General features: G+C 38.7%; 1 protein-coding gene across 10 annotated transcripts in view; it reads right to left on the bottom strand.

The window, feature by feature from the left end:
- The window catches only part of BAZ2B (bromodomain adjacent to zinc finger domain 2B), a 217,099-nt gene extending 197,458 nt beyond the window's left edge, over positions 1 to 19,641 (bottom strand). For all 10 annotated transcript variants that reach the window (XM_063429646.1, XM_063429654.1, XM_063429653.1 and 7 more), the window contains exon 1: positions 19,213 to 19,641. The gene's annotated coding sequence lies outside the window, so the exon portion shown is untranslated. The remainder of the gene's footprint in view (positions 1 to 19,212) is intronic.
- Positions 19,642 to 19,915: the final 274 nt, after the last annotated feature.

Here is a 19,915-nt window from a genome sequence, read left to right on the forward strand (position 1 = left end):
CTGATACTGCAACCAGAAAAGTAGCAACAAAGATATTAACAATAGCAGTTCAAGCTGGGAGTGACTCCTCTGTTTCAATTCAATGACACTACTAATGGCTTCTTAGCAACACCATGAAATCTAGCAGCTGTCAAACCAATGCATCACATAGAACAGTTACGCTCTCCCATAAGAAAAAGCAACACATCAGGATGTTTGGCAAAACATCTGCTGCTTCGCACTGCAGATCCATAATATACAGGCGAACAAAGAGATTGTTGTGAAGAAAAGAGAAGAAAAGAGATATAATCCGGCGTTGTTTTTATATTTACATTTCATTTATTTGCATGCAAATTGCTAAATTATCATCTGATGCAATACCTTACAATGCCTCGATAAGTGGCCGTGTATGAGACGAACGCTCAGCACAAAACCTACCTTTCATTCTAATTAAATGCCATTATATTTTAGCTACAACACTCGGCTACTTGTGTCAAAAAAAGACTATTAAAATAAATACAGGCACTATATTTCATGGCACACAGCTTAGAATGTTAAAAATATGTGTTATTCTTCCAACACATTGACAAATCACACTACCTTTCATTTATTGCTTGTGTGATAAATATATTTGACAAGATGGCTACGTTTTGTGTCTATGGCGAAGGAATGCAGAGTTTCCTTGCTGATATGGGTATCAGATTATCAATAGTTTGACCTGTTGTGTCACACGTGGGATTGCAGTTCAGCTTTACCCACAACGGCCAGATGCATTCCACAAAAGGCATTTTTAAAGACACCTATTGTTTTGAAATATGTGTGACCATTACATTAAAGGGTTTAAGTCTTTATTTATTTGTTTGTTTGTTGTTATTAAAACGTGGTACAGCACTTTAAAAACTGCCAATATTATGTGTGTTGTGAGAATAGTTACATCTGGTTACGTTTTTTTTGTTTTTTTTTAAATTGGATCAAATCATTCTAACTTTCCTACGCATATGTGTGGGCATAGATGATATTGTATTTCTAACTCCTCACACATCACCTCAAACAGAGATATCCCAGATCCTCACTGGCTCTTAGTATCAAATGCTCCCTACACTATCTCCTTACCCCTGCCCCAAACACACACTGTAATTGTTTCTGTCATTTTTACAAGATGTGATATAATTTCAAGATGGCCACCTCTACACTGAATTATGGCAAGCCCAGTAATATTTGCTATAGCTTTAGTTAGCTGGTAAGAATGTCAGTTGGCCTGAAACGTTGTTTTCTACAGATTTATGACATTTCAGGCAATAGTCAATTTAATAATTTATAACATATATTATTTATATTTTTCCCCTTTTTTATTAATGTTTGGTAAGACTGGTCAAATTGTAAATTATTATTGTATCATGTTTTGATTGAGATTGAGAACCATATGAAATATAGTCAATGGCTAGAGTGCTATTATAGACCAAAACTACTTCAAAAACTACGTACGATGGGAGCCACATTAACTCGCTAAGCAAAAGGAACCCAGAATTTCACAGAACGATATTACCACATGTATACTGTTTTTGTTGGTATGAAGCAAAAACATTTTTCTTTTAACCCACATTGCAGCAGTAATGTTCCATTTTATTTGCTATAGCCAAATCAAAATTAAAAGCTACAAATGTTTTCTTTGCAAGCATTTTATTATCAGATTTGACTTCTTACAAATCTTTTTCATGTAAATTACCGAGTTATTCATTCCAGTGTGGATTGTCTGGAATTAAAAGTGACTTTTACATTTTAAGCCAAAGCTACTTTATTTCAAAAACTTGAAAAAGATTGTTTTGGTCGAACCACCTTTGCAGGTGAAATAAAATATGCTATTGAAAATTCACTGGTATTGTCAAAAGTTTACTCATGATAACCTGGGTTTTTTATATGTGAAGCAAAATGTGCAACTGTATACTGAACTTCACTGAAAACATAGCTGACTTGGATAAAATTTTCCCAATTTGGCCTAAAATGTGAAATTCACTTTAAAGGACCACTCTAGGCACCCAGACCACTTCAGCTTAATGAGGTGGTCTGGGTGCCAGGTCCTTCTAGGGTTAACCCATTTTTTCATAAACATAGCAGTTTCAGAGAAACTATGTCCTCTAGTGGCTGTCTCATTGACAGCCGCTAGAGGCGCTTGCGTGCTTCTCACTGTGATTTTCACAGTGAGAGCACGCCAGCGTCCATAGGAAAGCATTATGAATGCTTTCCTATGTGACCGGCTGAATGCGCGCGCAGCTCTTGCCGCGCGTGCGCATTCAGCCGACGGGGAGGAGAAGAGGAGGATCGGAGGAGGAGAGCAGGAGGAGATCTCTCCGCCCAGCGCTGGAAAAAGGTAAGATTTAACCCCTTTCCCCTTTCCAGAGCCGGGCGGGAGGGGGTCTCTGAGGGTGGGGACACCCTCAGGGCACTCTAGTGCCAGGAAAACGAGTATGCTTTCCTGGCACTAGAGTGGTCCTTTAAATTTTCAACAATATATGATTCAGTAGATATCCTTGACTATGTTTGGAGCTACATCATTAAAGGGACACTATAGTCACCCAGACCACTTCAGCTCAATGAAGTAGTCTGGGTGCCAGGTCCCTCAGGTTTTAACCCTGCAGATGCAAACATAGCAGTTTCAGAGAAACTGCTATGTTTACATTTGGGGTTTAGCCAGCCTCTAGTGGCTGTCTCCCGGACAGCCACTAGAGGCGCATCTGCGACGCTTGAGGCATATTATGCCTCCATCACGCAGAGCACCCATAGGAAAGCATTGAAAAATTCTTTCCTATCGACAGCTTGAATGCGCGCGCGGTACTTGCCGCGCATGCGTATTCAGCTCCGCTGACATCGGCAGAGGGAGCTGACGTCGGCGGGGGAGGAGGGAGCCCGGCACTGGAAAAAGGTAAGCTGTTCAAGCGCCACGGGAGGGGGAACCTGAGGGTGGGGGCACCCTCAGAGCACTATAGTGTCAGGAAAACCGCTTAGTTTTCCTAACACTATAGTGATCCTTTAACCCCTTAAGGACACATGACATGTGTGACATGTCATGATTCCCTTTTATTCCAGAAGTTTGGTCCTTAAGGGGTTAAGAAACTTTCAAGTCTTTCTAAAAACCAGGCCAGATCATCACTAACAAACCCTGCGTATACTGGGACTCATTTTCCTTTTGTATTCCACACCAATTGTATGCGGTCTTTATGCAATATGGTTATAATTCAGACCAGTTTTAGAAAAAGATAAGAGATACTTAAGATTTTTATATTTCCTCCAATATTGTTCGTAAAGAATAAACATTAAATAACGTAAATTGACATTGACAAAAACTAACTTGGCAGTGAAGAGGTTACAAAGGCGACAGTGTCTCTAAGAGTCATATGAGTATAAGATAGGAAACTGCTTTATAAATAAATATTTTAGCAAAATTAAGGAGGGTCTGAATTTGTATTGTATTCTGTCTGCCTAAGGCTGTCTGAAGATTGTACGAGTTTGGATTTATCCAGAGGTGATGAACAGCAGATTGTCTATCTGATATATGAAATACATGAGTACAAATTAAAAAAAGAAAAATGTTAAAAAGAAACCTGCAACGAAGTTTCCACTATATAAAATTATAGAGCCAGAACCAGAGAATGATCATCATGCACTGTCCTAGGCTATATAAACATTGACCCGATAGCTCTGAATCTAGACTAGCACCCAGCCAACGTCAAATGCTTAACTGTTCCTTGGCACAGGTTGTCAGATACTCAATTGCACATGCTGATACACAGCACATAAAAAGCACTAACCTTGTACTATGTAGAACTCTTATGATGCAAGGAGAGACTACATTAATCAAGAAAAAAATCTCAAAGCATCTGCCTTGACTAACTGATTTACTTAATGAGCATATGAATGCTACATACTACATGGCAGCACCTTTGAGTAGGAATACACAGTAAACCTGGCAACTGTAGGGACAGTGGGTTTTCTGTAAATGAACTAGGGTTGAGCATTGGTAAATGTAAGTAATCTCAGGACACCGACATGAAACCAAATGTTAACTGAATAGCAACACTAGAACATAGCAAACCCATAGTTCTATATTTCATTCCTATTTAAAGTACAGTAATAGAGCCTGTTAGCTGATGTGATTCGCCTATCAATGCTGTCCACATATAAGTGACTACGCTTGAAAACTTTGGAAGTTACAAATGGGGGTATGACGTCTGCGTGTAGTTATTGTGGAGTCCAGTTTGCCCCTTTAAGGATGCAATACTGTATCACTGTGACAGAGGTAGAACCTGCCCCAAAATCCTGATATTTAAAGGAACACTATAGTCACCTAAATTACTTAAGCTAAATAAAGCAGTTTTAGTGTATAGATCATTCCCCTGCATTTTCACTGCTTAATTCACTGTCATTTAGGAGTTAAATCACTTTGTTTCTGTTTATGCAGCCCTAGCCACACCTCCCCTGGCTATGATTGACAGAGCCTGCATTAAAAAAAAAAAAACTGGTTTGACTTTCAAACAGATGTAATTTACCTTAAATAATTGTTTCTCAAGCTCTAAATTGAACTTTAATCACATACAGGAGGCTCTTGCAGGGTCTAGCGAGCTATTAACATAGCAGGGGATAAGAAAATCTTAATTAAACAGAACTTGCAATAAAGAAAGCCTAAATAGTGCTCTCTTTACAGGAAGTGTTTATGGAAGGCTGTGCAAGTCACATGCAGGGAGGTGTGACTAGGGTTCATAAACAAAGGGATTTAACTCCTAAATGACTGAAGATTGAGCAGTGAGGCTGCAGGGGCATGTTCTATACACCAAAACTGCTTCATTAAGCTAAAGTTGTTCAGGTGACTATAGTGTCCCTTTAATTTAGCAATGACACAAACAGTGACTAAAATGTGAATCCTACAAAGTAATTGTCAAGGAAAGAAAAATTAAATATTATCTATAGAAATAAACAATTGTTACAACTTGCATACTCTATACATTTCCACTCATCTGTCATTTAAAGGTAACACGTTAAAAGGAATGCAACAACAGAATACGGAAATATAATATGAGCCGTGTAATTGTTTTGAGAACATTCTTAATTTAAAACTACAGCTGTTAAAGGCTCACTATGGTTACAGGGCAGAGATCTCTGCACCAACTCTACCTGTGATGGGTGGCTTATAAATGGTTTGATTCGCAAAAACTCCAGGGAACAAATTTGGGGCGATGGGACAGGGCCACTCTGCCGAAATCGGAAAAATTGGGAGGCCTTATTCTATAATCCTCTTCTGGACATGGATTTATGCATTCAAAATAGATTGTCACATCTTGCCTATTGCGTTCTTTTAAGATATTTGCAATAATATATTCCAACCATCTTGGAATAGGAGATCAATATACTATACATCATAAAAACAATTGTACCCACCACTACTCCTTCCTCTCTTGATTTTAATACTTCTATTTAAAAAAAAAAAAAAAAAAATATTTCAAATACACCATTAAGTAGCCTGTCAGAAAAAGGACAAGTGGATGATGGGAAATGTTAAATTTTAATCATAAGAGCCAGGTTATGTAGGTAGAAGTAAGATGAGATTTTCTTTTCATTTACCAAGTCTTGGTCTGGCATAAGACCCCATTTCAAATGAAGAAAGCAAAAAGTCATTGTAAACCTACAATATTTACATTCTAAAATGTTAACGCTTAAGGGGGCACTATAGGCATCGAGACCACTTCAGCTCATTGATGTGGTTTGGGTGCAGTGCCCCTGTCAGTTTAACCCTGCAATGGCAATTATTGCAGTTATTGATAGACTGCAATAATTGCATTGCAGGATTAACTTCACCTCTAGTGGCTGTCTACCAGACAGCCACAAAAGGCACATCCAGATTGTTAGGTGACTTTTGGTCACCTAAGTGATGCTGGACGTCCTCACGCTATGCATGAGGCCATCCAGCGTCAGCTAAAACCCCATAAGAAAGCATTGATTGGATGCTTTCCTATGGGGTTATTCTAATGTGATCGCAGTGCTCACCACCCATGCGCATTAGGTCTCCGGCGTTAGAGAAGTAGTGGAGGCAGAACCTGACCCAGCACCGAGAAACATTGACGCTGGTATTACTCCTTTCTGCGCTGTGGGAGGGGCAGGAAAGCGAGGGAGGCACAATAGAGTGCTATAGAGCTAGGAAAACTATTTTGGATTCCTAGCCTATAATTTCCCTTGAATAAATATTGCTTTTAAACCATCTTCTTATTTTATAGTAACATATATTAAATAAGTCTACAATTAGCACAATGCAACAGGGCTGTTTTTTTCTTAGGAAAATAAATAAATCATTAAAAAAATAAATACATATAGTGTACAGGGGTTGAGGTAACTCTTAAAGGTTATGTCTTGATTGCTTAGATTTAAAATCTTTTCAAGACAAAAGGTTAACATTAAAGGGACAGTATAGGCACCATGATCACTGCAATGCACAGTAGTGTTTATGATGTCAGGTGTTCCATTGGCACTGTCCTATGGTAAGCACTCGATTCAATTTTCAATGGTTTGACACCTACCCGGGTCCCCTCTGGTCCAGTCTCCTCTTCTGATATGGCTAAAGCAGAGGTTGCCCTTCTGAAATAGATATATCGATTTTGTCCTTATTTGGGTGGAATTGGTTGAATTTCATTTAAATATAAATGTAATCTTTAGTTACTAATGCAGTACTTGGAACTTTTAAATTCATGATATCAGGAAAGTAGACCAGTCCTGAGAAGCTTAGTAGACACAGGTATGGCTAAAACCATTCAAGATCAGGTTGACTATTTATCGTTAGGGCACTCCTGGCACCATAATCACTACAGTGCATCGTAGTGGTTATGGTGCCTACATAGACCTTAGAATAAGTAGCAGGAAAAACAAATGAGGACTATGATAGAGAGGGTAAAGGCAACAAGGGATGATACGATGGTAAAAAGTATAAAACATAATTTTTTTAATTTACAGAAATGGTTAGAAATTAATTTAAAGCTAAATAAAAAGGCTTTTCCAATTTCCGCAAAACATTATGCAGATTAAATTATCCCCCCTCCCAGACAAAAAAAAATCCCGACATGACGCTCTTGCTGAGCATTCTTGCACATTCTGCACGTTAGACCAGTTTTAATCGTTCCTAGTGTATGCTTATTTTTGCACATTATTATTTACCTACACACCTTTTTAGTCAGAATGTCAGGGAGTAAACTCATCAAATCTATAGTTTCTGGAATACGTTTGCATCCTGGATTTAGTCTCATTAAATGGCAAGTTTTTTTGTGAATCACTATGATGAATCCTTAGCAGATTAAACAGCGCATCCATTTACATTCTAAGTAATACAAACGCCCCAAAAATGACATTCACGTGTAAAATAATGAGCAACGAGGGTACGGCCAGGGGACCACCTGGGATCTGTGACAAAGGTTTGGTAAACAAGTTAACCTGTCCAAATATGGGACATGACCATCCAAACATGGGCCTTTTAGCCTGGCAAGCCAGACTGACTGAATGCCACCAACATAGGGCAGGGTATGTGGGATGCGGTGCAAATACAATATCCAGCACATGTATATGTTGCGTTCGGAGAGAAGAGGTTAATTCAATCACACAAGCTTATTACTAACGTTTTAAGAAACGGAAGTCTTCACCAAATTTAATTTGTGAATTAAGTGCAGTTTAAATAATGTAAACCTGTTAGATTGAGGTCCCCCAGTTCTTTCCTCGCCTTCTGTTCCACTGTTATTAACCCTTCACTACACACTTTGTTTTGACAAAAAATATATACCATCTGACTTGGAGATGGTTTGCCTAGCTAGCATATAGCGTAACGTGAAAACAGTACTTTTATGTACAGAATGTTGTATACTCGTTTGGGCAGGATCCTCTTCAACTACTGATCTGTATGTCAAACATGTTTTGTTAGAGTGAATTGTCTTGTTTATCTATTGTACCGGACTACAGAATATGTTGGCACTCTATAAATAATTGTCAAGGATTCTTGAAATTTACAATTACTTTAAAATGTATTTGTTATAATTTTTTTTTATTACTATTAGTTTTGCCTCGGTTAAAACAAAGTGTATAAAGTGTGGAAAATAAAATACATACGGTAAATAAAATGCATTACACAACATAAGGCTGTGCTAAAACACAGATAGGATTATACATGAGCGAGAACAACCTCAAAACGTGCGCTGATTGTGTGCCCTGAGGAATAAATGCTGGGAAACAGATCTAGACAGACTGAGGGCATACAAGAACCTGAAAGTATTTGGGGGATGGGATTGAATTTAATGAGTTTTTTGGTTTACTGACTAGTGGGAAAATGCACAAGAATTCTCACCACGGGACACAGACAGCATTATTGGTTAGTATTCAGAGGGTGACAGATGCCTATAGAATTTAGGAGCCAGACAGATACATTTAGAAGCCAAAATTAGAATTTTATAAAGATGGGGAAAGAATTGCACAAGAATGCTAGATTTCTTATCAACTGTACTATGTGTATAGCTTTTAGAATATGTCAAGGTTTCATCTATATACCAAATATTTTAAAGTGGAGTAGCATCCGCTAAGAGATTACAAAATAAGGAATATACATGTTTCATGCAAATTTTTTAGATGAAATAGGTTGTTAAAATTTTGGAATATTATTAATTTAATGAGTTAATGTTAAAAAAAAAAAGGTATTGAAATCAGATTCTTACACCTACTGGAATACATAAAGAAACCATTCAATTGTGAAGTTCTTCAGAACAAAGGACTGAATTAATTGCAAATTTTAACAATTCAGGATAAAAATTATGCCTATCAATCAGATTTCAAAGCTGATGTGTAGTTTTAGGGATTGGCATAGAGAATCAATAATACGTTAACCATTTTACACTTCACAGCAAAACCAATAATTGAAATGCTAAAATATAAAACAATTTTATATTCTCTGCAGACCAGTCCTAACGGATTACTAGCAATTAATTCTGACCCAGTCTCTGCCTTTTGGTTTAGGTTCCAGGTTTTAAAGTGAAACCTGTATACAATGGTGCTGGGATTATTTTAGGCAGAGCACACTATATGATCTACAGTTATGCTAGCGTTATTACTTACAAATGTATAAATCAAAACATTAACAGGGTTAATCACTAAAATGAGCACTGTTGGGAATTCAGAGTGACTTTTAAATTTAAGGCCAAACTAGAAGCATGTTTTGCAATAATGTTTGGCTTTTTTGTCCTTAAATTTGAAATTCACTTTGAATTCCCGACAATTGTCACGTTAGTGAAAAACCCTGTGAGAATTTGATCTCTACGGTAAGGGTATATAGGCTGCTGTACTCACCAATAAACTAAAGCCAGTTATAGTAATGGTTGAATACTGTAAAGTAAAGTAACATGCCTTTTGTTCCATAAATTTCCATGTACCGGTACTTTCTAGGAATTTCATTTAACAGGGTTCACCAGTAAAAAGAACGTTTACAGGCAAACATTCTAGAACAGGATCATTCTATTGTTGTGGGTGCGTGTAGTAAAAACGGTGGTGTGTTCATATAATGTGGATGTAACAATGTTTGTTTATTTCACTTAAGCACATTTCTTGAGCCAGAGTTTAACAGAAAACGATAATTTTGTACTATAATTTAAAGTAAAAGGCTAAATGTAATAGTTTGCAATGCAAACTTAATAATTAAGTGCCTCTCTTCAGGACAAATACTGCTCTTGTATCGTGAGGGCAGCCATCTTTAAGTACTCGTTGGTTCAAGACATCTCTCTATGACCAAAGACCTTGGAGGTAATTGAAAACTAATGTGTTCATTAATCCTGATGTCACATGCAGGAATCTGAGAATTCAAAAAAATGCACTCTGAGACTGTCTCTATTTTTCAACATGGTCTTCATAAGGAGAGGTGTTGCTTTTGACTAAATTGGACTTAAAGGGACACTATAGTCACCTGAACAACTTTAGCTTAATGAAGCAGTTTTGTTGTATAGAGCATGCCCCTGCAGCCTCACTGCTCAATCCTCTGCCATTGCGGAGTTAAATCCCTTTGTTTATGAACCCTAGTCACACCTCCCTGCATGTGACTTGCACAGCCTTCCATAAACACTTCCTGTAAAGAGAGCCCTATTTAGGCTTTCTTTATTGCAAGTTCTGTTTAATTAAGTTTTTCATATCCCCTGCTATGTTAATAGCTTGCTAGACCCTGCAAGAGCCTCCTGTATGTGATTAAAGTTCAATTTAGAGATTGAGATACAATTATTTAAGGTAAATTACATCTGTTTGAAAGTGAAACCAGTTTCTTTTTTTCATGCAGGCTCTGTCAATCATAGCCAGGGGAGGTGTGGCTAGGGCTGCATTAACAGAAACAAAGTGATTTAACTCCTAAATGACAGTCAATAGAGCAGTGAAATTGCAGGGGAATGATCTATACACTAAAACTGCTTTATTTAGCTTAAGTAATTTAGGTGACTATAGTGTTCCTTTAATTTAGGTGGCCACTCCCCACAGAACAAAGGTGTACCTTTGAACTGAAAACTTATATTACGCTTTTAAAAAAGCATACACACGGAGCCAGTATTGCATAGAAAAATGATTACAGGTTTCCTTAACCCCTTAAGGACACGACTTCTGGAATAAAAGGGAATCATGACGCAATATTTCCGTCATGTGTCCTTAACCCCTTAAGGACCAAACTTCTTGAATAAAAGGGAATCATGACATGTCACACATGTCATGTGTCCTTAAGGGGTTAAGGGGTTAACAGGTCTATGAAAAATAATGAAGTGATTAAAGAGGCCTAACTGAGTAAAGTGTAGCTTGGCATAAATGGCCTGGCAATCGGCAGTAAAACATGAAGAACAATGTTGTTTTAGGCTTTTCATATCATCTTTTAACAATCAAGTTGGCCAAATTTCTTAAGGAGCTGCTTCATGAGAAAGGCCAATGTGGCAAATACACTGAGAGGTATAGACTTAACTTGAAGCACCACAACCTCTTCAGTGATTTGAAGTTGTCATGATACCTGGAGTTTGTATGTGCAGCATTTCCCTTTCGAACACAGCACATACAGACATTAATCCCTCTGCTTTGGAGGTATAACTCCACCTCCGGCAGTGTAATTGTGGTGTCATCAGCCAGCCTACAACTATAGTTCCGCGATGGCTAATGTCAATTCTGTCCAACAAATGTCAGTCATTGGCTAAGATGAGTCAGCTGACACTTTCAGCCAATGAATGTCGACATTGGTGGCTTTAGTCTTCTACGTCTCTGCAGAAGCAGGAAGCTTATCATCAGACCACTAGGGAGCATCAGAGCCAGCAGGCACCCAAGTACCAAAGTAAGGGGGCAAACCATTTAGCCAGGGTACCCTGGCATCATAAATACTACAGAGGGCTGCAGTGTTTATGATGATCGGAGTAACCCTTTAGAGGGTCGCTAAGCACCAAAACCACTGCACCATACTGAAGAGGTTATAATGCAAACCCCTGTTCTTGCAGCCTTTGTTTTAAAATGTTTAGTTATGGAGATAAATACCATTTTTGTGTGTAGGTCCGCCTCTCTGGTCTGAAAAAAACCATCAATCAGTTCTGGTTTATGACTTAATGCCCTTCCTGAGTACACAGGGCAGAGAAAAAAAAAACAAAAAAACACAATACACTCTGTTGGGAGTTTATAGAAATAGTTATGACCCTGTTGGACAACAACACCTATTATTATTATTATTATTATTACTGGTATTTATATAGCGCCAGCATATTCCGTAGCACTTTACAATATTATCAAAGGGGGAGATTTAACAATAAATGAGACGATTACAAAAACTTTCAAGAACAATAGGTTAAAGAGGGTCCTGCTCAAACGAGCTTACAGTCTATAGGAGGTGGGGTGTAAAACACAACAGGACAGGAGGTAGCCTATCATACTCAGTGAGATTATAGTTAAGACTGATGGGAGTTAAATTATAGCTTTTTTGAAAAATATACCCATTCAACCTCATTCATCACTTGGCTGAGTCTGATAAGAATTTTCAAAATTGTTTTGTTTAGCAAACTATTAATTTTAATGGACACCTTAATCTATTATTTTTGATATGTTCGTTTGCAATGAAGTCTACAGAAATAAAACCCTAAAGCCATAGTTGGTCCATCACTGTAGGGCTATTAACATTAATACCTTCATTTATTTATATAGCACCACAAGTTATACAGCACTTGATACAGTATTTAAAGGGTATTACTAACTCAGTTTGACAAGGAGGGACAAACTGATCTATCTAAAAGATCATGACATGTTTTTATCTGTACCAAAAATATAAAAAGAATTACAAAAAAGAAAGAAAAAATAAGTGTTGACCACGGGAGGTATTACCAATATTGCTTTAACATGTACAAGGCATAAGACGTTTTTCAGACACATATTAGTTCCAGACCAGTAACATGAATTCCAAATGTATTAACCCGTTTGAAAAAAATTAAAGGGCTACTCCAAGCAAAATGACCACTTCTGTAATGTGAAGTGGTCATGGTGTCTGGAGTCAGTAGATGCAGTGTTTCAGTTTTAAGCACTGCGCGTATGAAATTTAGTCCTTCAGCGTCACTAAGGTGTCATTAGCCAGCTAATGTCAATTCTGAGCATATTCTTACGCCAGAATTACATTGATTGTCTGAGAGCGGTCGGAGTGCAGCTCTGCAGAAGCCAGATGTTGTCATTGGCCTTGGAGGGCCCAGGTAAGAGGGTCAGTCAATGTAAAATTGTGTTCTCCATCTCCAGGAAATGGGGACCAGGTACTCCTGGCATCAAAACCATTAAATCTGGAGTAACCATTTAAAATAAAGATGGCCTGTTCCATTTCTTACCATTTTGGCCTGCAGCATCTGGATAATAGATTAGGAAAAGTTGAGGATTTGAGGTGAAATGATGAAGGAACCTAGGTTCCAGTGACATAAGACAGATATTAAATGCCTAGCCAAGGGTAATTAGTAAAGACAATACTGACAACCAGTGAACAGTGTGCGGCTAGTGAGGAGGAAGCCTTGAGTTGCCCCTCACATTTGAAGGCATTAGCCTGAATAATATTTACCTGAAAGCCATACTGATGTGCTCTGAAGGTTAATAAAGCTTACAGCCGTCCACTCATTCGGTACTGCTTTACTTTTACCAATGAAGGTGTGCCTATGAACTTGTATGGAAATCAAAACCGTGAAGGTCTTGAAAGGGAAATATATACAACTATAAGCAAAAACACATCTTGCTTCCATTATGGAAGATGTAGCATTTCAAAAAGCAACTATTGCCACTTTTTTATCTTCTGTTTTGTCAGCCATAGGACGTATGTTATTGGCCTTCCCCTACAACTTAAAATAAAAGTTAATAGGCACCATCTAGTATTTTTAATAGGGAAATATATTAAAAAGGTAATATGAAATGTTTCTATATTATGCTGTACAATTGCTTGGGCTACTGAATCTAGGTATTGCTTCTGGAGTTTTACTTTCAATTGATGTAATGTTGACTGTGGTCTTTAGAAAGTTCATTATAGCTGTGCCATACCAGTTTGTGAATTTACCGCTCTTCCCCCCTGTTTCAGTACCCACTTCCCCTTTGAGAAACTTCAATACAATGGAATTGATAAAAAAAGGTAATATTTATAAATAATATTTGGTATATTTGATAAGAGTATTTGTACCAGACATACTGAAATAAAGTCTAGTATTTATTTAAAATGTGAATATTTAAGAAGCAAGCCTATGATTGGCATTGATAAAATGTTTTAAAATGACAATTCAGATATTAGGGGGCAATTTCCAATGGCTGCAATGGCCTAAACTTTGCAAGTAACCTGTCACCACACGGTTAGGGTTATAGACTATACTAAAGAATTAAATATCAGTAAGGAATTTCAAATTGTAGGCCAAAATATGCAAAATCTTAAAACAGAACTCATTTGAAGAATCTTTCTAAATCGGATATATTGGCCTAAAATTTTACATTTACTTTGAATTTACGGTGACTCGCACTTTTGTGAATAACTATACAACGCACAGTACCGTATATTAGCACTTAAAGGGACTCTCCAGTGCCAGGAAAACAAACCTTCTTTTCTAGCACTGCAGGTTTCCTCTCCCTCTCACCCCCCATCCCAAATTGCTGAATGGGTGACTTACCAGACTCCAGCGCCGATGTCCCTCGGCGCTGGGTCAGGCTCCGCCTACGCTCCAGAGACCTATTCCGCATGCACAGCCGGCGGAGACCTAATGTGCATGCACGACAGACCTCCCCGTAGGAAAGCATTGAAAAATGCTTTCAATGCTTTCCTATGGGGATTTCGGCGACGCTGGAGGTCCTCACATAGCGTGAGGACGTCCAGCGTCGTTATAACACACTTTTCGTGTTCTATGAACACGGAAGTGACCTCTAGTGGCTGTCTAGTAGACAGCCACTAGAGGAGGACTTAACCCTGCAAGGTAAATATTGCAGTTTATGAAAACTGCAATAATTACACTTGCAGGGGTAAGGGTAGTGGGAGTTGGCACCCAGACCACTCCAATGGGCAGAAGTGGTCTGGGTGCCTGGAGTGTCCCTTTAACCCCTTAAGGACACATGACATGTGTGACATGTCATGATTTCATTTTATTCCAGAAGTTTGGTCCTTAAGGGGTTAGCATCATTAGATCTCTCCACTTGATGTCACATTTTATGACCCCAGCTGAATTTATAAAACTAAGATTTGCCATTACAATTGGTGCTACGTTACCAAGATTTAGTGGATTTCATGTCTGTGACCAGGACAGAAATATCACATTCATATGTTAAAGTTTAATTTATATCCTCTCTAAAAAAAAAAAGTTTTTAATTTTTGACAAGCTATTTGAAATCATCTTAAAATGTGATATAGCAAGCCACGTAACTATTCTGATCTTAATTAGTAAAGAGGGGGGAAAAATATATATTGTAATGACTTATTATCTTTTTGTGTACTGAACCCTATGTCATTTTTAAGTATTTTTGTTTTATATAGGTGGATTCGGTTTCCATGATAATCAGTTGTCTTAGTTCAATAAAGGAGACGATAAAATTGCATAAATACAATTTTATTTTGCTATTTATCATCCGTTCAGATGGCTGTTCTTATAATGTGGCAAGATCAGTGAGCTTTTCCTGCATGTATAATTTAAAACCATCTGCTCTAGGTGATATTTTACCATTTAAAAATGTTCGTCTATCTAAATTTTCACATAATTGGCAGTGATTGTGGTCTCCTAAATATTTGAGCAACAAAAGGGTATACTCCAGGTGTATATATTCACAAGGGTATAAAATAACCGATTTCAGATTTACAGAGAAATCTGACACAGAAAAGGTACACCATTGTTCATCTTTAATGTGTTATAATTGGATTTATGTTGCATCAGGAATAGGTAAAAATATAAATTAACTAAAATAAAAAATGACTGTAGTAATTGTCTAACTTTAAGTTATATTATGTGACATATGCAGCAAAACAATTACATGCTGTGATGAAAATTATCACTGCCTTCAACTCAAATTATATGTAGTGTAAAGATTATTAATTTTATCTTTGACAATATTAGATTTATGGCCCTTTAAACAGTCTGTGCAAATAGGTTTGAAAAAAAAAACCACACACACAAATGAAATACTGTAGATCTAAAATTACACTTTCTTTTCTAGTTCTGTAACTTATTATTGATGAACCTTACCGTGTTTCGTTAATATTTGTCATGTGACCGGTAGAACGCCTATGAGACAAAAAAAGTATCTATTGTTCACAAAACAATTTAAAGAACAGTGCCTTTTATTGTTTTGTCTCTGACATGGGCTGACAAGCCTTCCCTAGCCAGAGGTAAAGCTGTGTTTTTTTAAGAAATACTATGTAGACACTCAGTTCACAGCCAAACACAGAGTTAACCACTAAGCTGCCTTCAAAAGATTCACTGAATTAGAAAAAAAAGGTGTGTTCCTTAATGTCATAAAGGGGTTAACTTTGTTTATATTTTTTTTTTCCCCCGAGGGCATAAAAAAAGAAACTTGTTAACCCTATAACTCCCAGGAGGTAGCATTGTAAAATAGATTGATCAAATTATTGCTTTGCCATAGGACGCTACGTTAATCTTTATACAATGACCCCCAAAACACAATGAAAAGAGTCAAATTGGTACAGGAATTAGTCAATAAGAGGATGAGAGTTTAATATGCACAACTACTTTAGGTCACAGGTCATCCAATAAACATGTGTAAATATAGCTAGATTAGATAGAGAGATATGTATGTAAAAAACTATATGTATTTTTTAATTTATGATAAGAGGTTATTTGCAGTGACCTGCAATGCAGTTTTGGAACAAAAACAGTATACAGTTATATCTCACTAATTAACCATTCTTACTGCATTTTACATATCGTAAAAAGTGACAGATTTGCAAAAGCACATACTTTAAAACGTAGAGTTCTGTTCCACACATCCCATGCTATTTATACACCTGTTGTATAGGACTTTCATAAGCTTTAGTAAAAATAATAATAATAATAATAATAATAATCCTTTTATATGGAACATTTTGCAAATAAATATAAAAATCAAAGCAGAAATAAAAAAGGGAAGATAAACAAGACTGTTGAGAAAACCTTTTAATAAACTTTACATTATGTCATCGTCTGCTGTTGAATGCTGTTAAATTTCTAACAAAACAAAAAAAAGTTGAGCCCTACAAATAAGAAAAGTCGAGAGAGGTAGTAGGCCTGTCCTTTAATAAGAAAAAAATAAATAAATGAAAAGTTAAAAATAAATAAATAAAGAGTCTTGGGATATAAAATTACACAAGATGGCGAAAGGCTTGTTGTTTAGAGGGCAGTGGAAAAGGAGGAAAAATGGAGGATATTGTTATATACACAAAGGGATAAATTTCAACAACTCGACCAGTCAGCAGCTGCTGCTCTGTACAAGGAAGAAGCACAAAGGAGAGTGAAAGAGATGAGGAGGGAAGAGCTGGAGACAAAAATGATCAGCTGCTCCTATACAAGCACCTCACTCACCCCTGATCTCTGCCATTAATTTGAATTACCCCATGGCAAGGCAGTCAGAGTTCTAAGGAATAGTTGAAATTCTTATGGTTTTTTTTTTATTATTATTAATATTATTTTTCTTTAAACATATATATAGTTCTTGTTATGGTAGTTAGGCTTAACCCACTTAACCCTTGAGTTATAGTTGGGTGCTAAGTATACAAAACATGGGAGGGGTTTTACACAGAGCTAACACCCCCTTTAACTCTGGGCCATGCTGCTGCCTGTAAGTGGGATGAATGGGACCTAGTCTTTGGGGCTTTGGAAAAGCCAGTTTAAGGTTACAAACAGATGTTCCCTAGCACTGGTGTGGTATGGTTAGTATAGCATCTGGGATTTCTCTAAAATAACAAAACAAAAAAAGAAAAGAAAAACAACGAATTGCACTGTACCCAAAGGGCAACTGCAACCAACATCACTTATAAGACCTGCGAATAACCTATGGGGATATGTTGGTTAAACTAGGAGCACTCAATTCACAACACATTGCTGTGCTTTGAATTTTCAGAATTAGGAAAAACATGACCCAACACCTTTATCCCCCCACAGTCACACACTGCAGTTTAGCAGCAATGAGTTAACATCGCCTCCTTGGTTCAGGCTGTTGATAACAGTTTCAATGTCTCTTAAGGGTTACTCTGGTTAAACCCAACCTCTCAGTCTATGTGGGCAGGGAAAGGGTTAAGGGGGTATTTTGCCAGCTCGACTTGTCTTACCTTGCAGACAGTGACCCCGGGGAGGGGCAGATAGGGCCCTTGTGGGATATTATGGAGACACAGGGCAAAGAGTCTCAGCCAGGAGTGGGAAGATTCGAATATAGAGAGGAGATACAATGTAACAAACATGGAGAGAGAGAGAGCACGGATGGAGAGAGACTGCACAACATGGAGACGACAGCATGGAAGGAGAGAGACTGCACAATATGGAGACGACAGCATGGAAGGAGAGAGACTGCACAACATGGAGACAACATGGAGACAGCATGGAAGGAGAGAGACAGCACAACATGGAGACAGCAAGGAAGGAGAGAGACAGCACAACATGGAGACAGCATGGAAGGAGAGAGACAGCATAGCATGGAAGTCACAAAACAGCAGAGTGACACCAAACCGTATGGGAAGAGACAGCATGAAAAGAGAGCACAGAATGAAAGAGACAGCACAGCAACAAAAGAGGCAGCACGAAGTGATACTGCTCAGCATGGAAAGAGACAGCTCAGCATGGAAAGAGACAGTTCAGCATGGAGTTCAATCCAATGTAGAGACTGACACCGTTATTGGACGATTACATGGGCAGGGAGAGGCGTAAGAGAAAGACAGTCACCGAGCAGGGTTAGAGGAGACAGTCACCGAGGGGAGACGGGGAGCAGGACGAGAGGAAAAGACGGAAAAAGAGACATCGGTTGGAGAGAGACAGGCACAGAATTAAGGGGTCACTGGGAAAGAGACATGCTAACTGGTAACATCAGCAAGAATGAGACCTAACAGAGAGAAAGGAGACAGTCATAGGACTCATTCACAGGGAGAGAGATACACTGAGACCGGAGACTGCTCCCTCCCCTGGGAAACTTTCACCATGGGCCGAGAGACAGCCAGGAAGGAAGATGGATAGCTGGACAGGAAATAGACAGCCAGGCAGGAGAGCAGATAGCTAGAGAGGAAAAGAGACAGCCTGGCAGAAAAACAGCTCGATAGGCAAAGAGACAGACAAACAGGAGAGTAGAGATCTAGAAAGGTAAAGAGACAGTCTGACAGGGGGGAGATGGCTGGAGAGGTAAATAGACAGCCTGGCAGTAAGAGAGAAGTCCAGGAAGGGAAAGAGACCGACAGGAAGAAACACAACCGAGCAAGGAAAGAGACAGACATAAAGAGAGACAGCCGTGTGTGGAAAGAGACAGCAGGGGGCAGTCATACCTGCCATGACACAGACTGCTCCCTCCGGAGTGTGACCTCACTCTCTGGGGGTACCCCCATATAAATCAGGGTGTCCCAGGATGATCACAGTAGAAACCCGTATACTTTACTTATAATATGGGGTAATCCCCCAATCTGGAGGGGATCCCCAACACCTCCCACCCCTCCTGTTACTGAGGGTCCCACCTCCCTCTGGGGCCCCCTTAGTGAGCACTCACCTTCAGCACAGCTTAGCTGGGGGTCCTCCCTGGATGCTGGGGTTACAGCTTGGCTTGGGGTCCTCTCTGGATGCTAGGGTAGCTTAGCTGGGGGTCCTCCCTGGATCCTGGGGTCACAGCTTAGCTGGGGGTCCTCCCTGGATGCTGGGGTCACAGCTTAGCTGGGGGTCCTCCCTGGATGCTGGGGTTACAGCATAGCTGGGGGTCCTCCCTGGATGCTGAGGTCTATTAATGGTCTATTTTTTGGGGGGGTGGGGGGTGTAGATGGCAGTTTCTTGGGCAGAGGTGATGGGAGGTTATCTGCTTTCTTCCCAGCCTGGTCTTTTTGTGAGGGTGTCTTGTTCCTCCTTCTCCAGAAGCAGTGGGAAAGGACAGAGAGGCAGAGGGTGGAATTGTGCTCCCTCTGTGTGTCTGTGTCTGTTTAGCTCCTTGCAGCAGATTGAAGGAGATTCTCCTCAAGGTTTATTCAGCTACACTTCAAGGCAAAGCTTCATCAACCAAAGTGACGTCAACCAACAAGCCTCTAACAATGCAAAGACCATGAAAAGAAGCAAGGAAAAAATGCTTTATTTATGCCACTATTACTTCCATTTCCTCCAACCTGACCTGGAATTACAGTGATCAGAGTAGACATCATTTTATACAGCTGATCTTAGTTAATACCTGCCTGTCTCTGTCATTGTATTTATTTGTGTGTCTGTCT

Source organism: Pelobates fuscus, chromosome 8, assembly GCF_036172605.1.
Source record: "Pelobates fuscus isolate aPelFus1 chromosome 8, aPelFus1.pri, whole genome shotgun sequence".
Lineage (NCBI taxonomy): Eukaryota > Metazoa > Chordata > Amphibia > Anura > Pelobatidae > Pelobates > Pelobates fuscus.